This window comes from Harmonia axyridis, chromosome 7 (genome assembly GCF_914767665.1).
Source record: "Harmonia axyridis chromosome 7, icHarAxyr1.1, whole genome shotgun sequence".
NCBI lineage: Eukaryota > Metazoa > Arthropoda > Insecta > Coleoptera > Coccinellidae > Harmonia > Harmonia axyridis.
The window spans coordinates 23,571,524-23,591,461 of NC_059507.1; the positions used below are offsets into that span (position 1 = coordinate 23,571,524).

Sequence of the window (19,938 nt, forward strand, 5' to 3'; positions counted from 1 at the left end):
ACATCCTCATCATTTGTCCAGTTGGGGGGAGTGAGGCTATCGATTACCCAAACAGCTGCGAATCTGTACCACCCCCTGAAGCGACCGGGTGTCGTAATGACACTCGACAAGCAACCGGCGCAAACCCTTTACCCCCCTCATAACTAACCCCCTGTAGGGATTAGCAATCATCGGCTCCGTCGATCCATAATTTTAATTGTCGTTCTTTACAGGGCGTCCGAGGTTCTTTGTGAACGTCTCTTACTCAGTTTGAGTTGTTTTGGAGTTTGGGAGACAAAGCTTCCGGTGGTTTGAGGATAGGGGATGGTAGGGTTTAGATCAATTGGGCAAGTTGAAGTAGATGATTATTACCGTTAGAACGACTCATATGAGATAAAGCATGTAATAAATATCGGTCGATTAGAGACCCAGTGACGTGGTCCTAATATCGAAAAAGAAAACATAACCCCGAAATTATAGAAGTTAGAACTCCGCCGTGAAAAATATCGATTTAGAATTATTGCGGCAATGTATATTCTAAATTTCATCATTGTATGTGGTCAACTTTTCAAGAAATTACATTTTGTTGAATTCTTTTATTGATTTTTAGCCTTTAAAATTTAAGGAGCGCGTTAAAGATCTACGAAAATTAATGTAATATAACAATCGATGTTTAACTGAATTTCATGTGAATAACAAATAACAGTTTCCCAGAAAAGATCTGAAAGGCGAATAGAAATATTTTTTCGTTTTTTGAGTTCTACACTAAATGTAAACTGTGGATATTCAGAAATTGTTTTCGAGTTCACAGTGGACATACAGAGTATTCATAAGCGTCTTATGAACGCTTCCACAACGATTTGATCACATTCAGGAATAAACAGTTACTATAACATTTGACGCGATAAAAGAATGAAAACATGAAAAGGCAATCCTCTGACTCTAAATCTCTGAATCTACAATGATTTTGCTCGAGTTTTCACATGTAGTTTTCGAATTAATTTGTTTTCAATAACTTTGAGAATACTGAGTATTCAGTGAATACAAATATCCAAGAGAGAAAGAAACTTATATTTTTTGTTTGTAATTCAATAACTCTGAAATCATAACTTGATTTTTGTGTTAAAATCCTCGTTCACTTGAAAAGAATATAACACTATTCACGAACTAAATACAACATACAAGTATAAATAGAATTACCGGAAACATTCCTCTCAAGTGCCAAACAAAATATACCTGTCTGTCACAACCCAAATCATCCCTTAGGTAAACCCAAGAAGTAACAAGTACCCAATTGAACTTCTTTTCTTTGTCCACAAAACGCTTTCACTCACGTCTCCACCAACCCCTACTGTCTGGTCATTTCACCCTTACTGACCGCACCCTAACTGACCAATGAAGAAACGGAGGGAGCAAAATCGATTTTTACAAAGCGCTTCCAGTCTTTTCATTGGCCGGAGGGTAGACCAGTGGTCAAGGGTTTTCCACCCCTTACATACATCGGAAACGTATTTACTTCTCACGGTTCACAGGTATGTACGGGGTCTATCTGGGAATTGGTGGTCAAGGGGTGATGTTTAAGGGTTGGTTCCGTTTGGAATTATCGTTATTCAATGTTCTTTTGGTGCGATTTCGTTTAGGTTTAGGGATTCACGTCAAGTTAAGTATTTATTTATCAAGTACTTGAATCATATCAAGCTACATGATTTTCAGCAGTTTTATTGTGTAGTGTCACATCAATAAATAAATGATGAAATGAGAAGGAATCTTTCAAAATACACTTTTATTTATTGAACTTATTGTGAAAAAGAATCGGAAATAGCAACTATATTGAAATAGAAACATGAATTAAATCACAAGATCAACACAAGATAAATAATAAAGTTTCTTAATATTCAGAAACCTCCAGGCTTTGTTTGATTTCATAATTTTCCATCCAGGATTTAAGACACATGTGGCATCTTTTTCGCCTAACCTATTGCGGATTTTTGTAACTGAAAAAAAGCTCTGGAAAATTGTCTTTCAACATGATCTGAAGATGCTACCGTCATCCTTGGTCATTTTGGCCAAGTTTGGAAAGATATATCTGATACCACCAAAATCTACCAACAGATTTTAAGTCACACTGGCGAATGCTTCAGTCTCTCGGCGCTCGAGAAGTTTTCTTATTTAATCTAAACGCGCACGGGATTGCAGAAATATAAGCCGTGCGACGCTTGATATCAAGTCAAGTCAAACTCAAGTATGTAATTTTCACGAGCTTGATTTTCAAGTCAAGTAATTGGTTAAAATGCCAAACTACTTGGTTTGAGAAATCCCTATTAAGGTTTGTTGGTATTCTATGGTATATAGACCTAACCTCACATAACCTCTAAAAAACTGTTTTGACCACTGAAACGTAAATGGGGGTGGTTCGAAATTGCCGAACGGTTATAAGATTAAGTAATAAATTTGATACGTATTTCTGGGATTCTGATATATAGCCCTGTTAGTCCAGTGAATAAGATGTAAAGATTACAATATATATACGAATCGGGTGAGAGGAGAGAAAATAGCCAATCTCCGTATGAGTTATTTTTCCTGAACCCCTGAGGCTGTGGTGAATTGAAACCAGGACCTCATTTATATCAACGGAACAATATTGGAAGCGATAGGGGAAATGGATCCACGATTTCCTAGTATTTATATGTGCATCTATTATCTGGAGGAGGAGGAAGTTGTAAAGTGCAAAGATTGTTTCATGCATTTATATGTGGGAAAAAGATTTTGTTCCGAGGATTTCTACGGTGTGTGATTTTTATGAGGGGTCAAGTGTGGTTTTGAATAAATTATTTTATAAATGAGATATGGAGGCTATAATTTGTATTAATTTTTTTGTGGCTAGTATAATAGATATTTGTTTATGTTCCAAGGAATGTTTTAGATGATCTCACGGATAAATTAGATGTTTTGGTTACGTGTGTTGAATTCACACCAAAAGTGTACACAAATTCACTGAACAAGTATTGGTGAATTCAATAATCACTCTTCTACCGATGATCATAAACAGTAGAACAATGAAAAGGCGTTCATTAAATTGATGAACAAGAAACAAAAAATGTTCATTATCACAATGTTCGGTTCATTATTCGATCGTTTGTATTTTGTATCAATAATGTATTACTGTTCATTGAAATTGTTCGAAGAGGTTAATGTATGACTAATTTATACATCTAAAATGAGAAAAGTTCTTCTATCTAATGAACATTTCATCGAAACAACGAATACATATATTGATGAACAATGATTCATAATATCAATGAATAGGGCCATACGTTAAAAAATGAAATTTCATTAATATTGATGAAAACTTATATTGTTTCAATGAAATCACGACGATTGTCATCCTTTTATACAATGAACAAACTTATTTGAGTGTACAGGATCAATTCTTTCTCTTGATGAAAGATTTAAACTATCTTGGAGACTTTTACAACCAGATATTAAAAACAATTCATTCGAATTATTGTCAAATTTTTTTTTGTCACCTGGTTGATTCGGAGTTTGGTTTAGGTTGTTCATATTGTTTCATTTCTTCAGCTTTTGTTATTTTTATCATAGATAAGAATTTCACATGTCAACTCAAGAAATTTCAACTTCAAGAAATTCGTAAAAATTCACTTGATATCACGAGTAACTAACGTCAACAGCAACAAAAATGCAATAACGATATTTCCTGACCACTCTCTGCACTATCACCCATCGTTACATTAGTTTTCATTGGCTTCCCAACTTAAAGGGGTCCACCGATCCCAATTTCAATGAGTTTTCTACATTTCTTCCTGTCCCAACAGTAAGTCAACAACGGCTCACCACTCACAATGAGGGCGTGACTGATCTATGGGGGAAAATCATAACGGAACATGTGATAAACAGGGTGCCAATATAACCCGCAAATGTCCCTGCTGGAAATCCACATACTGTCCAAAATAAAGGGGGAATAGCAGCCGATTCGGTGACTGATGCCCTGTCGCTAACTCAATTCGGAAATTATGTCGGGTTAGTCAATCCAGAAACAGTGGCATCATTGAATTATATATTTGGGAGGTGACAAGACGTAAGTCCCAGAGGTTAACAATGTGATTATTGACCATCTCGGGGCTACAAAAAGATAAATCTTATTAAGGCTGACGCAGAAGGCGGCGGATGGATATTTCTTCAGGCTGTTTTTGCCCTGTGTCCCCTGGATTGCCCAAAACACGAAGCGGAGGAGGCGATAGTTTGCAGGAAGTTTTCTAGCTTACGTCTGAAGCTCCCACAAATGGCACTTATGACTCGAGGAGAAAAATCTATCGTTTTTACTGTATGAACAACTTTTCGGAAAGGGTTTACACAATTCATATTTGTAACCGAATTTTCTGGTGAAAACAGAATGAAATACTAAAAAGTTTAGAGGTAAACAGCTGACATAAAAAGAAATTGTTCATTGTATTAAAGAGTGCCAATCATCAACTTGATTTGATTGATATACAATGTACGTTTTCATCAATATAATGAAATTTCTCTCACGAAATTATACCCCTATTAATTGATAATAAGAATCACTGTCCATCGATATCTTCATTCATTCTGAAATTGATGTTGAGTGTTCGTTGTTCAAATGAAATATTCGTTGGATAGAAAAACTTTCCCAATAATAAACAGCAAAGAAATAATTCCACCATCGTTCAATACCACCGGTCAACATCTTATTAAAATTTCATCGTTTTGCTTCCACCTCATTGGTTACCAGACGTGCCCGGGGACTTCTTAGGAGTTAAATCGAGTAACCCTTGCCCGCCATTTCATTAAATGAATGACCAGGTGTACACGCACATCAACAATGGACCAAACAACGGACAACACTGCGTTGCCATTGTCTGATACATCTCAAAGGGCCTTTTTTTGTTCTACTGGATGCTTGTCAACTCGAGGGTGGTGGAACTGCTGATTAACAAAAATGAAAAAAAAAATTGGTCGTTGGTTTCGGGCATGTGCCAGAAAAGAAGGACTGGATAATTTTGAGCATCATACACTGAACCAGAAGTGGACATAAATTCAATGAAAACGTCTTCAATCGATGAACAGAAACCTCGACAGAAACATTAATGCAAGGAAAAGTCGTTTAAAACATTGATGAAATTTTTTATGAACAACTTCCATTGGACCAGTTAAATAAATGTTCATTATTACAATGTTCGGTTCATTATTTTATCGATTGTACTTTGTAAATCAATAATGAAATACTGTTCTATTATGAATACAGTCAATCAATGCCAAAAAATAATTAATATTGAACTTAATGATAGTTAGAACCCGATCAAGTGTACAAAATAAAAGAATGTTCATTATAATTTATAATACTTCACCAAGAATATTTCACTTAATTACTGAAAAGTCATAAGTGGCGTTTATATCCATAATAATGCTATTTATGTATGTTACATCAGCTTCAGTAAATATAAATGCTAATACTCGAGTTAATACCATGAATAATTGTACTATACGTTTTTATTTGATGTATCTTAATGATTTTGTTCATAAATATATCTTAATATTTTTATTTTCAGTTATTAATTTTTGTGAAATTGAATGTATTCTTATAGAAACATTGGTTAGTAATTTAGATGATGTGATTTATTGATGCCTTTGATCTAGTAACCAATAAACCGATGGCTAAGAAACCGTAAGTTATTCAGAAAAGCGTATCATAAGTGCCACTTTTGTGAGCTGTGAGCTTTGAAGAATTTTCTTAATATGTACCAATTAAATTTCCATAGATAAACCTACTCTATTGAATAACCAAAAACAATCATTATTTGATAACAATTCGATATATAATTAAAAAGATTAATAGTGAAAACAATGGATCATACTTCACATCGACCCACAAAAAAAAAACAGAATCCTTTCTGTGCTCTCATTATCGAAAGCTACCAAAAGTGAAATTCTCACCCCAGCACATCCAATATATCCATAGCAGAAACAAAATCTCGAATTTTATCTGTTCAACCCCATCCCAACCACCCTTAGCGGAGAAGACTAGAGCCCGAAAAGAACAAACATAAAACAAAACGTTTGATAGTTAATGTCATGACCTGGTCTTCATTTGTCACCGAAAGGACCAATAAAATACTGCCGAGTGTAGCCACTCCAAGCCAACTTGTATCCTTTCTGGACATTATGGGACAATATAGCCTAGCTTTTCGGGAACTTAATCAGGACATTCGAACCGGCATTTCCAATCAAGAGGGCTGCCTTTTATAGCCCTGCAGCCCTCTAGATCTTAACGGAATTAATGAACGTAAAAATTTAGTGCCGTCAAAATTTCCTAGATGTCTATCTGTTGGGCGCCAAGATAGCGCGATAGGATTAATATATGGAGTTTCCGCGAAAAATATGTTTGTTGAGTGACATCGACGATTATATAAATAGATACGATATGGATTTGATGAGAGAATGCTTCCTTATTCCGTCGAAAACAAATACACGCGTAAATGATATAAAATCTATCGCAGCTCGTATATTTGATGACTTTCTTCAAGTTTACCCCTTGCTTTAAGCCTTTAAAGTTTATGATTGAAGTTCAGAAATAAAGAAGATCTAAATAGAAAAGAATAAATTGTGTACCATCTAGACCATTACAACTCAAAGAAAACTCAATTTCCAATTAAGATTTCAATGAATCAAAGCAAAAACTATTTTTAAACTACTCAAATACGAAATATTTTACAAAATTCGAAGAGCCAACAGTGAACTAGCTCAGAACATAATGCAGAAATATTATTTTGCTCAGCGCTCTAAACTGTAAATTCATGATATTCAAAAACAGGTAATTTGAAACAATTAGACACCTAAATAAATTAACTTCATCCAAATGTCTATGTAAGAAGTCGTAAATGAAAATAAGATAAATATACTGAACTCTAAATTAAACTATATGATTCATATAAATAATTCCATAACAACCGAAAAAAAACATCCAAAGAGAATTAAATAGTAGAAATCTACTTCTATGTTAAAAAGAATTTGTATAAGCTGATTTAAAACAAGTAACAATTACCAAATAGTAACGGATAAACAGTTCTATATTTATAAACAAGTGTGTAAAGTAATCTACAAATATTTGTAAAATACAATTCACAAACACAAACGGCTAAAAGCACAAAACGAGTAGAACAATACGAAGAATAGAAAAGAATATAATCGAACAAAAATGCAATAGAAACCTCACCCTTAAGATACTTGAAAAACAACTCCATCTTCAACAACAAATCCAAATTCATGCTGACCACCACACAAAACACAAACTTATAAACTGATCGCAGAATTGTGCTCTCTAAAAATCAGCTTCATCCCTTAGGGAAGCTGTGGATCAACTGAATGCAGACCCCACGTCTCTCAACCACCAGGTAATAAAATCAAGGACGGCTCTTATTAATTCAGATAGTGGGGGTAAAGGACGAAATAGTCGAAAAATTTATCGAAGGGTCCTTGCCAAACTATTTCCACCAGAATTTCGTGTATATTCGATGCTAATTTGGGGAATTGGCAATGATAGGCTAGGAGAGGGGGTTGTTCCTGTTTCCGTAACTACCTGATATCTGTATTTTTTATGGTGGGATGCGACACTAGCGAAAAAAACCGTTAGATGTTTGGATCGGCTAGGGTCATTAGTGAGGAATGACGCAGGGTTCGATTCAGATACAACGGGATTCTTTGATTTGTGGAACTGATTGTTGGAAGTTTTTTAGGGGGTTGGAATCTGCAGCTGAGATTGCAATGAGAAAATTTCCTGAAAGTAACTGATTCTGGAGTCTGGGTCACAAGTTTATCCGTGCTCATCCAGTGATAATTCAATACATTTCACGATTATGATGAAGAATATGTATACTCTTCATTACAATGTTTGGATGTCAATCTGATGTCTGATTGAAATCATCAATTCTGATGGTACAAGAGACATTTAATTTTCAATAGAAGTTGTTTATTAATTACTTGGAAGTTATTTTCCATTCTGATAAGGCTGAAATTCCATTAAATTCATATTTTCGATGCCCAATAGTTAACATTAAATTTCAAAAGTATGTGGTGCATAATTTCTGAAATAATAATATTTGGTATGAATATAATATTTCAATATCGAATAATATTCCTTTGAGGACTGATAATCAAAAATTTTCTCAGAGTAATAAATAATACCATGAAAACAAAATGAAATAACTCAATAGTATCGACAAACCCATTAACATTAACATTGAGATGGATGAAAATGAAAAGTATTTTACATGTAAAAACCCAGAAATTCTACAACAATCTACAGCATCTTTATGAATAGCATCATTGAAACACTTTTTGAACTCTCTTTTTAAAAATGTTTTGCTGGTCTATTTCTCTGACCTGAGTGCCAAAAATTGACGAGATATTACATTTCACGGCGATTTATTGATGATATTATAACTAATGTTAAAGTTCTTGCAAAATAAAATAGTATATTGAAAACTCAAATTAATATAATAGTCGTACCCTGAACAAAATTTTATTTATTGTATTGAATAATGGCAATCATCAACTTGATTTCAGTGTGGTACAATGTATTTTTTCATAAATATAATATAATTTCATTGTTTAGCGTATACTCCTATTCGTATTTTCTATGAAAAATTTAATGAATAGAAGAAATTCTACCATTTGATGTATAAAGTCATTAACCGATTCGGATAATCTGAATGAATAAAATAATACATTATGGATACAAAGTACATCGAATAATGAAGCGAGTAATAATGAACATTTCAGTAATAAATGGGGAATTGTTCCTAAATACATTCACAAAACTTCTATTTCGGTTCATCGGTTGAAAAATGATGACTTAATTCATTAATAAACTTTTTCATTGAATTTATATTCAGTTTAGACAAACTAAAGTATACAAGTGGCTATAACGACAATTACTACCTCGAAATGCTATTATTCTTCGGGAATAACAGCTATAATTACTCACTCGTGCTATAATATACGATTAGAGTACTATTTTTTCTACCGAATCATAATTTTTCTTGTGTCAAACTGATTATATGAGATAAAATCATCAAATATCGAAGAGCAAACTAATTCAGAACACCAAATCGCCTTTCTCAGAGTCAGAAATTCCTAAATCATCGTAAACAGGTCACCCCCGATTCTGTCAATCAGTTTTTAACCCCAATCCATTCAAAATTTAAACGGCAAACATTAACCTGAATGTCCCCCTTTTCAGATACGAAGGATAATATCGCACAAACCGTATCTAGAAGGCAGGTTGTGGTCTGACCATTGTCCGACAGTCGGACAAGTGTTGAACTCCCATTCTATTCTTCTTTTCACCGGGCCGGTGGAGCATCTAGAGCGTGGGAGAGTTTGAACACTTTCCACACATCTTCACATGCTCTTTGGGCCACCGTTAGGGGTCATCTTATCGCTGAATCTCTAATCTAATTGTTGTAAGACGGTGAAGAAAACAACGAGCATCTTTGTTGATTAACGTGTGTGGGGTTTTTGTTGTGTCGAGAAATGAATTGAAGGTGAGAGAGATGTTGATGTCTAGCTCAAAATATCTCTCTGTTTTTTTTTTTTTTGACTGATATGATAGTTGACGATTGTTTATTTATAGAGGTGTATTTCAGTCTTTAAATTTTTAGCGTTTGAATATCTCGTCAATGAGTAAAATCCGTTCGATGGTTTCGGAGTACTAGCCATATGTAATGTTGTTTTCTCAATTAATTGAAAAATACCCATCCGATCGAACTGAAAATTCATGCAAAATTTTGTCATTATTGGGAGATGAAAAAATTTGCAGAATTTCTATATTTCAGAATCTATAGTGAGCTTCACTGAAATTTTGTATGTATTCTGTATGTTCCTGAAGTGGAAGTAGAAACAAAAATGACGGATTTCACCGTTCATTAAAAAAAAGTCCTATAAATATTGGCCCACAAACGCTTTGTTTTAGATATACAGGGTGTTAGTGTTAGATTTTTTCAAGTTTTTTTCTCATAGCAACTTTTCTTCACAAAATATTCCACTGAAATTTGGCATAGTTACTCCAATTTGAGATTTTCGTCATGGGATATGCTTATTTTGAACGTAAATCCACAGGGTGATAATTTTTCTGGAACAGGGCCTGCTTCTTTCTTCCGCAATTTTTTTTTAGTGGACCACTGGTAGTTATGTGTGAAAAAAAATTTGGTCTTGTGGTACATTTTTTAGTTTCTTGCAGTTCTGTGTATTTGCCACTAATTTCAAGAAAAAATTGCAAACAATCTTCAAGTAATCCAAATTATTATAAAGATCCAGTAAGTAGGTTCTGATGAATAAATTAATTATAAGTTTTGGTGCTTATTTACCCAATCAGTAGTGAAGATTAATGAGATAAGATGAACTGGTATAATCACCACAAAATAGTAGGATTACAAGAAACACCCTGTATCTCGAAAATATAGTGTTTTGGGGCCTATATTTATAGGACATTTTTGTTAAAATTATGCAAGGAATCTCTCATTTTTCTACGTAGGTAACTCAAATTCTGGAATATGAAGATCATCAATGAAGTAAGTTAAATAAATATTCAGCTATGTAGCTTTGACACGAAAAAAAAGAATCTAGTTTTTCATCATATCTGATAACCCTCTCTATAACATATTTTTGGGAGAACGGACTGATTTGTTTAGAATATTTTCTATTATTTGCAGGAACGGTTGAAAATATGCCAAAATTCATGAAAATTGTTCCAAAGAAGGGATAAATGATATTAATTATTACGTAATTCTTGCTTTCTTGAACTGCAATTTTGCAGATTCATTCGAGAGGAAATTAGAAGAATAACAAATTTGAAGAGCGCTAAACTTCTTGACCCTTTCAACTAGAGAAAAGTCATCTTGGATATAATACTAAATTAATTATATTTGACTGAAAAGATCCTGATAATTCTAGAGTTCCGAATTGAAATGCATTAATGATAATGACAATTAATAAGTGTTGTCAATATTTCGAGGCTACAGGGCGTCCCAAAAAAAATTGGCATATCTAGAAAAACATTGAAATAGACGAACTTTAGTCCCTACAAAGCTTCTATATGAACATGTGAGAAATTCAGGAAAAAAACCGGCCACCGAACAGAACCATCAAAGCGTCAGATCAGTACGGTTTCTTAGGGTCACTCCGTTCGTCATTTTTCATATGGACGTCATGACAAGAACGACAATGACGACAAACATCTTGCTTTGTGTTCGAAAGGGTTAGACGGATTCCCACACTACTCCCACATCTGCTCCGTGTGGCTATTCTACGGCAAAACATATCACATTCACTGCGCTGTGGACGCACTGATGAATCATCTGGCAGAAAATGATCAGATATGACGTTATTAAGAATGCTTTTTGTGTTGCACGGTCATATCTCCCATCGGTTGTTGGTAATTCATGGTTTCTGTAATAATTGTTATATAAGGACATCAAACTCCCATGGTTTGTTGATGGTGTTTGGTTAAGGAATTAAGTGTTGAAATTGCTGATGGGTTTGTTTTAAGACGGTCTAGGAGATATTTTCGCGTTAATTGCCAATTATGTATTTTAGGTGTTGAAAGTCGATCTTTCTCTTTTTATCGATGCTTTTTGCTACTCGTTAGTAGTTATAATTTGATTTATTGGATTCTGCTACTGTTGATTTTTTATCTTTTCTTTCCAATGTCTTCGATGCTGTATTTTTAATGTATTATTTCCAATAAAACCTTCAGAATCGTTCAACGAATAGTAGATCGTTTTATCAGGAGTGACTATGATCTTTTTGTATTTTGAATGAATGTTTGACCATTCTAGTAGACACACAAAAAGATAATAAGACCTTTCCTCATTTATGTTAATGTGTGATTTAATTGGTTACGTATCACAAAAATTCCTTCAAAAAATCAAATGAGCAAAGTTTCTATGTTTATCTTCGAGATTTCTATAGTATTATAACAAGAGCACTGGCAGTGGTAACTGTCAGTGCCATTTAATTATTTTTTCGCTAGTACCAGCCTTCAAAATTTCTAAAAATATATAGGTATAGTTGATCCAAATTTTAAAAGTTGAGTGAAGCTACATTTTTTGTTTCGCGTATTGATAAAACAATTTCTTATTGGGAAAAAATATGTGCAAGCAAAGCAATGGCTTTATAAGTGTACATACTCTCATCCGACGATAAAAACGGTTAAAAGGTGCTTCAAGAAAATAATAATAATAATAAGCGCAAATAAAAACATATCAGTGATACGATATTTCACTCAATTCGCGAGTTTCTCCACAAAGAACGCACTTTTTATGTCCCATAGTGAATCAACGTTTCATATTAAATCAAAATTTATTGAAATAAAAACTAAAATATATCAGAAATTCAGAAAAACAAACTTCAAGCGCGCCAAACGACATGAAACACCCAATGACACTAGGCGAGCAAAGATTGGCAAACCTTGGATTTCAACAGGTAAATACAGAAAATAATAAATATTCCGCTCATTATAAATTCGACAATTAGGGAAAATGCGAGGGAAAATTTCAGATTCCAAATGTTCAAATTTGCATATTCAACCCGAAATCACTCAAATAAATATATTCCATTCGATATAATATACATAATATAATATTCATAATGATATAGTAAAATTTGAAAATATATCACAATCCTACAACGTCATCTAACCATGTTGGGGACATGTGAAAACTGCGTATACTTCATCTATTCATATTTATTACTCTATGGTGCAGGAACATATTGAGTGGAGTGTGTGTGAAGAAAGTGGTAAAAATGAAACTATGTTGACGAGACTAATTTTTGAAAAAAATGTATGCTTTTACTGTTCAGACACAAGACTTACTGAATGAAATGTTAAAATTGTCAACAATAACTCAAAAGTGATCAGAAGAAGTGGTAAAATCACACAGCCACCCAACCGCGTCAAAATCATTGGCCTATATATTCTCTCCAGCGGTCAAGTTCATCCGAAAATAGTACCCACGGTCATTTCTCAAAAAACCATCCGTGAAACCATCAAGTCCGACGGAATAGGTTGCGGTTTTTCTAAGCCACCTTCGGTTTCACGCTCAACCGGCAAATCGAACTGACCAAGCAGTAAATATCAAGTCACGGCGCTTCTCTGGTCAGAAGAAGACCTCTTGACATTTCCAGTGAGATTGCGAGTATTTTATCAGGCGAGCCATAATTCCGGCAGTGAGGAGAAAGGGCACGACCTACACAGGTCATAGAATATTATGTTCGACGATCACGGACGATATCTTCTTCTTCATATCGAAAGGCCTCCGGTTGTTCCGGATAGAAATTTGTAGTTTGGTGGACTTTGTCTTTATGTTCGGGTTTTATTTACGAGTTTGAGGCTTGAGGGAGTGACAAGCTACCTATTATCGTCCATGGCAGGTCATGATGCTGACCTGCGATGTGTACCTAGTGATTTCCGTTTGAATATGCAATGGTCACAAAATTTCCCTCTGTAACTTTCTTATCGAATAATTATTTAAAAAACACGAAAGGCTCACAATAACTCGATATTATTCTGCTTAGATGCGAATAGTTGATGTGGCAAAATAAGATTTATTCTCCGGCAATTCTGAGAATACCAGAAACCATAGAATTCATCATTAACAATAATATCTGACAGTAAAGACGTCAAAATTGATTATTTCCATAGAGGAATAAACATCAATAAAGGAAGTATACGCAATTTTTCGTGTCCCCAACATAGTTAGATTACGTTGTCGGATTGTGATATATTTACCAATCAGGAATTTTACTAAATCATTATGAATGTATTTAATATTGAATGGAATGTATTCATTTGAATGATTCCCGATTAAATATGAAAACTCTAATATTTGGAATCTGATATATTTCCTAATTGTCGAATTTATAATAAGCAGAATATTTATTATTTTCTGTATCTACTTGCAAAAATCCAAGGTTTGGCAACTTCTATTCTCCTAGTGTCATCGGTTGTTTCACGTCGTTTGGCGCGCTTGAGTTTGTTTGGGATTACATTTGTTTTCCAAAATCTGTTCCACACTCGCAAGAATGTGAAATTATAATATCACTTAAACTTTTAGAAGTAGCAAACAATACGAGTTGGATATTTCAACTGAAAATAAAAAAAAAAAGTTCAAAACTGCAAACTCAATTATAGGAGTTCATTATAATGAAAGATGTGATAACTACATGTTTTTCATATTTTCGAAGTATGTCACGTCAAAGAAACAAGAACCGAATTTCTGGCCCGAAAAAGTTTTTCGAGTGCACTGGTATGCTGTAAAATACCTATGTTTAGAAAAAAAAATCTCATAAATAATTTAACCCAACACGAAATGCATTTATTACCATTCATTGATTTCCTACAATAATAATTAATTTATAGACAAATTGATCGCTAATTGAGATTATTAGCGCTCGATGCCACATCGAAGATAAAGAAATTTGATCAGTTTTCTGTCCTAATCTCGTAAATATATCTAATACGGAAAATATTCTCAGGTAAGATCCACATAAACTCCAAATCTTCTGGTGGAGTTTTCCTCAGATTTTTTCCGCGGTAATTGACCGTAGCTATGAAATTATAGTCGGATACCTCGATTGATCGACCATTGTCATTCATGCAACGTTTTCGAGGCATGATTGCAACGGATATGTTCTTGCCTCGATTTGGAGCAAATCTCCTGTAACCTCGGTTCGAAGGGTCAGGTCAAATCTGTAAGAAATCGTTCTTCCGAGCTGCTTCGCTCGGTTGGACACTTTAATACAAGCGTAACTCCTTCCAAGTAAATCTGTGTCCAGCTATTATACGACTCGAATTTTTTTTTTAAATTCACTCATTTACGCACCATCAAAAATATAATTCTTGAGGTCCTTCTACACCTCATATAACAAGAAAAGATCATCTCGATTCATACCAAAAGTTTAAATCAAAATATAAAGTCATAGCTTTGTTGAGTTTTTACTTCCTCCACAGAAGATTCCGAATCAGATCTCTTCTGAAGACTTCACATAAAATAAATGATCTATCTCTACTGATCAATGCAAATTCAAATAAAAATAATTATCATTGAATCAAGATGAGTTTTCCTGAGAAGCCGATGTATTGACCTTATTCGTTCACCTTGAGATTCAACAAGCTTGTTGGAATTTTCTCAAATTCCACAATGAAAACTGATCATATTGCTAGTGATTGCTCCTTGAATTTTTTCAGCAGTGGTCATTTTAATTGATTGTCGATTGACTTGGGTAATTATGGTTAATTCGATAAAAAAAGAACCTTGCCATGTGTCCAGTTTACATTGATGTGAACTTACGTAATTTCGTGTAATAGCTCTGTTGTGGTTTTGTGAATTGAATATTAGGTTCATCTATGTGGTCGTGGATGAGTTTTAAGAAATAAACAACTTTAATTGAGCCATATCTCACACTACAGTATTTTATGTTTTATAGTACTATTATGGTAATAGTTCAAATTTTGTGTTGTATCAAAAAATCAATTTGAGAATTATTCATAAAAACTTGAAAGGTATATTGCTTCAATAAGCAAATAATTCGGCGAAATTCTATTGCCCCAAAAAATTATCTTTTTATACAAACACCAAACAATTCACATAACAAATAATAATTCAAAATATGAACGAATTCAGAGTAAAAAACCCATGTAATGTACCGATAAACCTTGCATCGATATTGCGATAAGATAAAAAGTGCAAATATTGATAAATAGCACTTTTTTGGCCTAATTCTGTAGAATTAATCTGAAGCTTTGGGTATTGAAAAGATTACAGCAATCGGTTTTTATTATATTCCCATGTTTCATATACCTACCTACAGTTTTTCTTATTTTCCACGTATTTGAGATAATTCTCGCAATATTTATGGTCCTACTTCAAATTAAAAAATCCAAAATCAATGGTTTTGAATTTCGGAAGCAGTTGAATTTCGTTGAGCATATCCGACATTTCCATATTTTCTTGGGGCACAAATATGGCGTCGAAATTACAATGAATCAAGTCAGTGGGAAATTACACACCATTGGACTTCTGTACAATAACCATTCAGCTGTGAATTACTTGGACCAATCGAGTTGTTCACTAGCCAAAAATGAGGGGTTAATGTATGGGAATTAACAGTACAGTCGAATCGTAACAATGAAACATCTCGTTAAAAATGGTTGACAAGGACACACCTAAAAGAATTTTCAATCAAGTAGTTGACTAGGTATGCCCAACGAAAAGAGAGGTGTTTTGGATAAACAATTCCAGAAAAGCATCTAGCAGGATCTCATTTTTTTTTCAATTAAGATTCCTAAAAAACGTCGTTACTTTAGGTGCTCAATAATTTTTATGTAACTGATCAATGACGTCTCGTTCATTTCCGTAAGCTCGAAAAGAATATTCAGAAGTATCTTACTAATAAAGAAGCTTTGCGCTCCATTTTTGAATAAATCATGTTTCGATGCTCTATACGTTGATTAAGCGGAATGTGACGAAACATTTCTGAGTTGAATTTTTTACAATCAAACACCAACAAAAAAGTTCCAACTAACGCAACATTTACAAACCAGTAAGCACCAAAAAATAAGAACCGAAGCTTAGAAATAAGCAGAAGGAGTTAGAAATAGCTATATTAAAAACCTGGTCACAGTCGTTAACCATTCAACGAAAAATTGAATAAAGCTCTAATTTCTACAAACATACCGTGAGCGAACTTGAAAAATGAAGCATTCAAAACCTTTCTGGAAAAACGTACCAACAAAATATTCTAGACGAATCTAGACTGCGAAAAAGCTGAACCTTCTCCCACATTATTCTGATGTTGAAACATCAATTTTAGCACCTGAGCAATGTCAATTCCCTATCATACAAATGAACTATCTAAATAGGTCAGTGTCTGCATTTGCCGAGCAGCCTTATCTGACCAACATGACCACGGTTGATGGTCAATACACACATAATTATCTGTCAGTTCAAAACATACGGGCTTTTGTTCCGATAAAGGCATAAAGCCTCAATTTGCTTATAAATTTGTTTGGTCGAAGAATGGCACAAACAAGGTTAAATCCCCAATGGCACTAGCATCAGAAGCTTTATTTCCCTATTCAGATTTATTAACAAGGTTCTCTTTAGGCAGATCAGAATCTAAACTTCCATCAGCGATAGCGATCTTCCAGCTTCCACAGGTTTCTTATAACGATTGTTAACAACGTCGGGTACAGTGAAGCAGTGACGTTTACAATGGCTACTTATTTTCGATAAATTGTCATGTGTAAACACCTCTTGGAAACGGTTTAAAATATCGAATTTCGTTATTGACAGCCATGGGAAACTCGATACGATGCTATTATTTCGTTATTTTCGAAGTATATGAAAAATGGTACAATTATTTCGATACCAGTTTTGACAGTTTTGAACTTCAATAAATTTTTTTCTTTATTTTCATGGTAGACCATTTTGGTTTTTTAAAAGTTTTTTTTTACATTCTAGAACGTTTTCATCGCTCAATTATTTCTGGATAGTTTATGATTTTCAATGGCGTACTCAACAGGAAATATTATTTGCTCCTAATGAAATTTTCATTTATTATATATTATGTTAAAGCTAATTTGTCGAGTTTTTCTATTTGAGCGTTCTGAATTTAAACATAAGAACTTCAATCCACATCAGGGATCAAATTAGAAGAAAATAGAATTAAAAAAAAATTATAAAATCTATCTTTATAAAACGAAAGATTATTATAATTAAAGGCAGATAAAATACTACATTGTGTATCTAGTAGTAAAAGCGACAATGTTAATTGTGGGATTTTTTTTAAATAAATAACGATTTTCGATTACAATTTATTCGTTGCCTAAGAAATTTTTCTCAACAATCGATTCGTTTATCGTTTTGAAAAAAGTTGAAAATCATCAGATTCGGTTAACTTCGGTTTAATATCTACATATTATCCAAACATTTTTGAAATTGATAGTGATCCTTGTGTTTGTTGCCGAATAAATTCACGGAAAAATATGAATTCTCACACAAACGTTTCTTGAATTGTTCACAAAAAATACGACGACCGCCCTCCGAAAATGTAAAGGTTCCATACTTCTCCCAATTGTATACGAAAATAAAAGCATCTAGTTTATGATCAAATTGGTCTATACTAAAAGCTACACTTACAAAAGGTAATGCGCATATTTCAGAATATTTTAATATATTTTAAATAATTTATATTATATTCTATTGATATATTTTAAATATATTGCTTGCACTTATGTATTTCGAAAATATTCGTAAAAAAAACCTGCAGAGAATCAATATAAAAGGGACAAAACTCTAAATATTTTTACATATCATTTTTGTCCGTCCTCCTTTACGCAAATATGTATACTTACAGATCATGAGATTGTCACATGTTGGTCTCTCAATTAGTTAAGTTTAACATCTAAGAATTTTAAAGTTACCTAGATATTGATGAAGGTTTTACTTTTAAGGTGGCCTTAATATTTTTCATCTTTATTTGGAGAGAAGGAAAGTCTCAATTCTATAAACGCCTCTGCTACGTTCACATCATTGTCCAGTTGTAATCACTTCGCGAACATAATTCCAACAGTACAAGAAGATTACAAATTAATTCTCTACCAATTATCTGCTCAATTACCGACTTTGAAATTAGCGGTTTTTCCAATGTCCTGGCTCCAGCTAAACTTGAGGTATTTATCTGGTTTCATCTGCATTTCCTGTGACATACCCATCGAACTGAGCTATCTAGATTCGACTGATAAAATTTATATGCAAGATCTTGCGCGAGACAGAGGAACTTAATGATGTCCACTGTTATTGATGCTTGGTCTTAGTTTGCATAGATTTGAATAGCTTTGTGGGCGGTCTGCAAGTTTAGAAATTCGAGTTCTTTTCAATACAGGATTCGCAATGTATAATTAGATGCATTGGCGTAATAAAGATGTCGCTGCTATCAAGTTGTAATGAAGAAACGGTGTATACATTTGAATACGTGTAATTCCTTGCTGAGCCTCTCAACCAAAGCTCTGTCCTTCAAAGAATGTGCTCTTTGTGTAGTAGTTATGTTTATTAATTTCAATGAAGAATGTGTTAATATGTGCAGAAATAGGATCTCTTGTATTTTGACATTCAATATTTCCATGCTTCAGAATTCAATAAAATAGATTTTAAAAATGCAAACCAAATTAAAGGAGTCCATTAGAATTGAATCTTAGCGATTCAATGCTGTTTATATTTCTCAAATTTATCATTCCATTTGAAATTTGATACATTATTTAGTAGGTACTGAATATGTTATTTCAATCTACATTATTTCGGACGTATAAACCTTCAAAAAGTTCGTTTTTATATGAAGTATCAAGAGTGCAAAGTTTTTTGTGAAGTTTTTTTAGTTTTAACCAGTATATGAAGATTTGAAAACAGTAAGCATATTCAACTCATCGGAGAATTTTGTTTTTTAAATGACTGTTCCAATTATTATTTAGATGATTATAGCGTTTTTTCTCATGATCCCATTATTTTTCCTCATTAATTTTCACCTAATTACTGAAAACTGACGTTCATTTGAAAGTGTAACATCATTTTCATTGAATACTTATTTCAGTACCGCACGAGGCATATTACCATGAACAATTTTACTAATTTTATACGTTCAGATATTTAATGTGTATAAGCAATTTTGTTTTGTTTCTATGTTCACTATACCAAATTTGTTAGGACTGTTTGTGTTCTGTGTAGAATTTGTTAATGTGTCTCAATGCCACTTCAGGCACATACTGTTAATTTTTTCACCTTGCAGCGAAAGGTTAGATGGTCCCTATTTACCAAAAAATGACTTTCTTGAACTTCTACCCAGGAGTACTCTCGAGTACTCCCTTAG

At 33.5% G+C, this 19,938-nt stretch overlaps 1 protein-coding gene across 2 annotated transcripts in view; it reads right to left on the bottom strand.

Moving 5' to 3' along the window:
- LOC123684823 (B-cell lymphoma/leukemia 11A) overlaps window positions 1-19,938 on the bottom strand; it is a 42,549-nt gene that overhangs the window by 14,231 nt on the left and 8,380 nt on the right. The gene's annotated exons all lie outside the window — the stretch shown is intronic.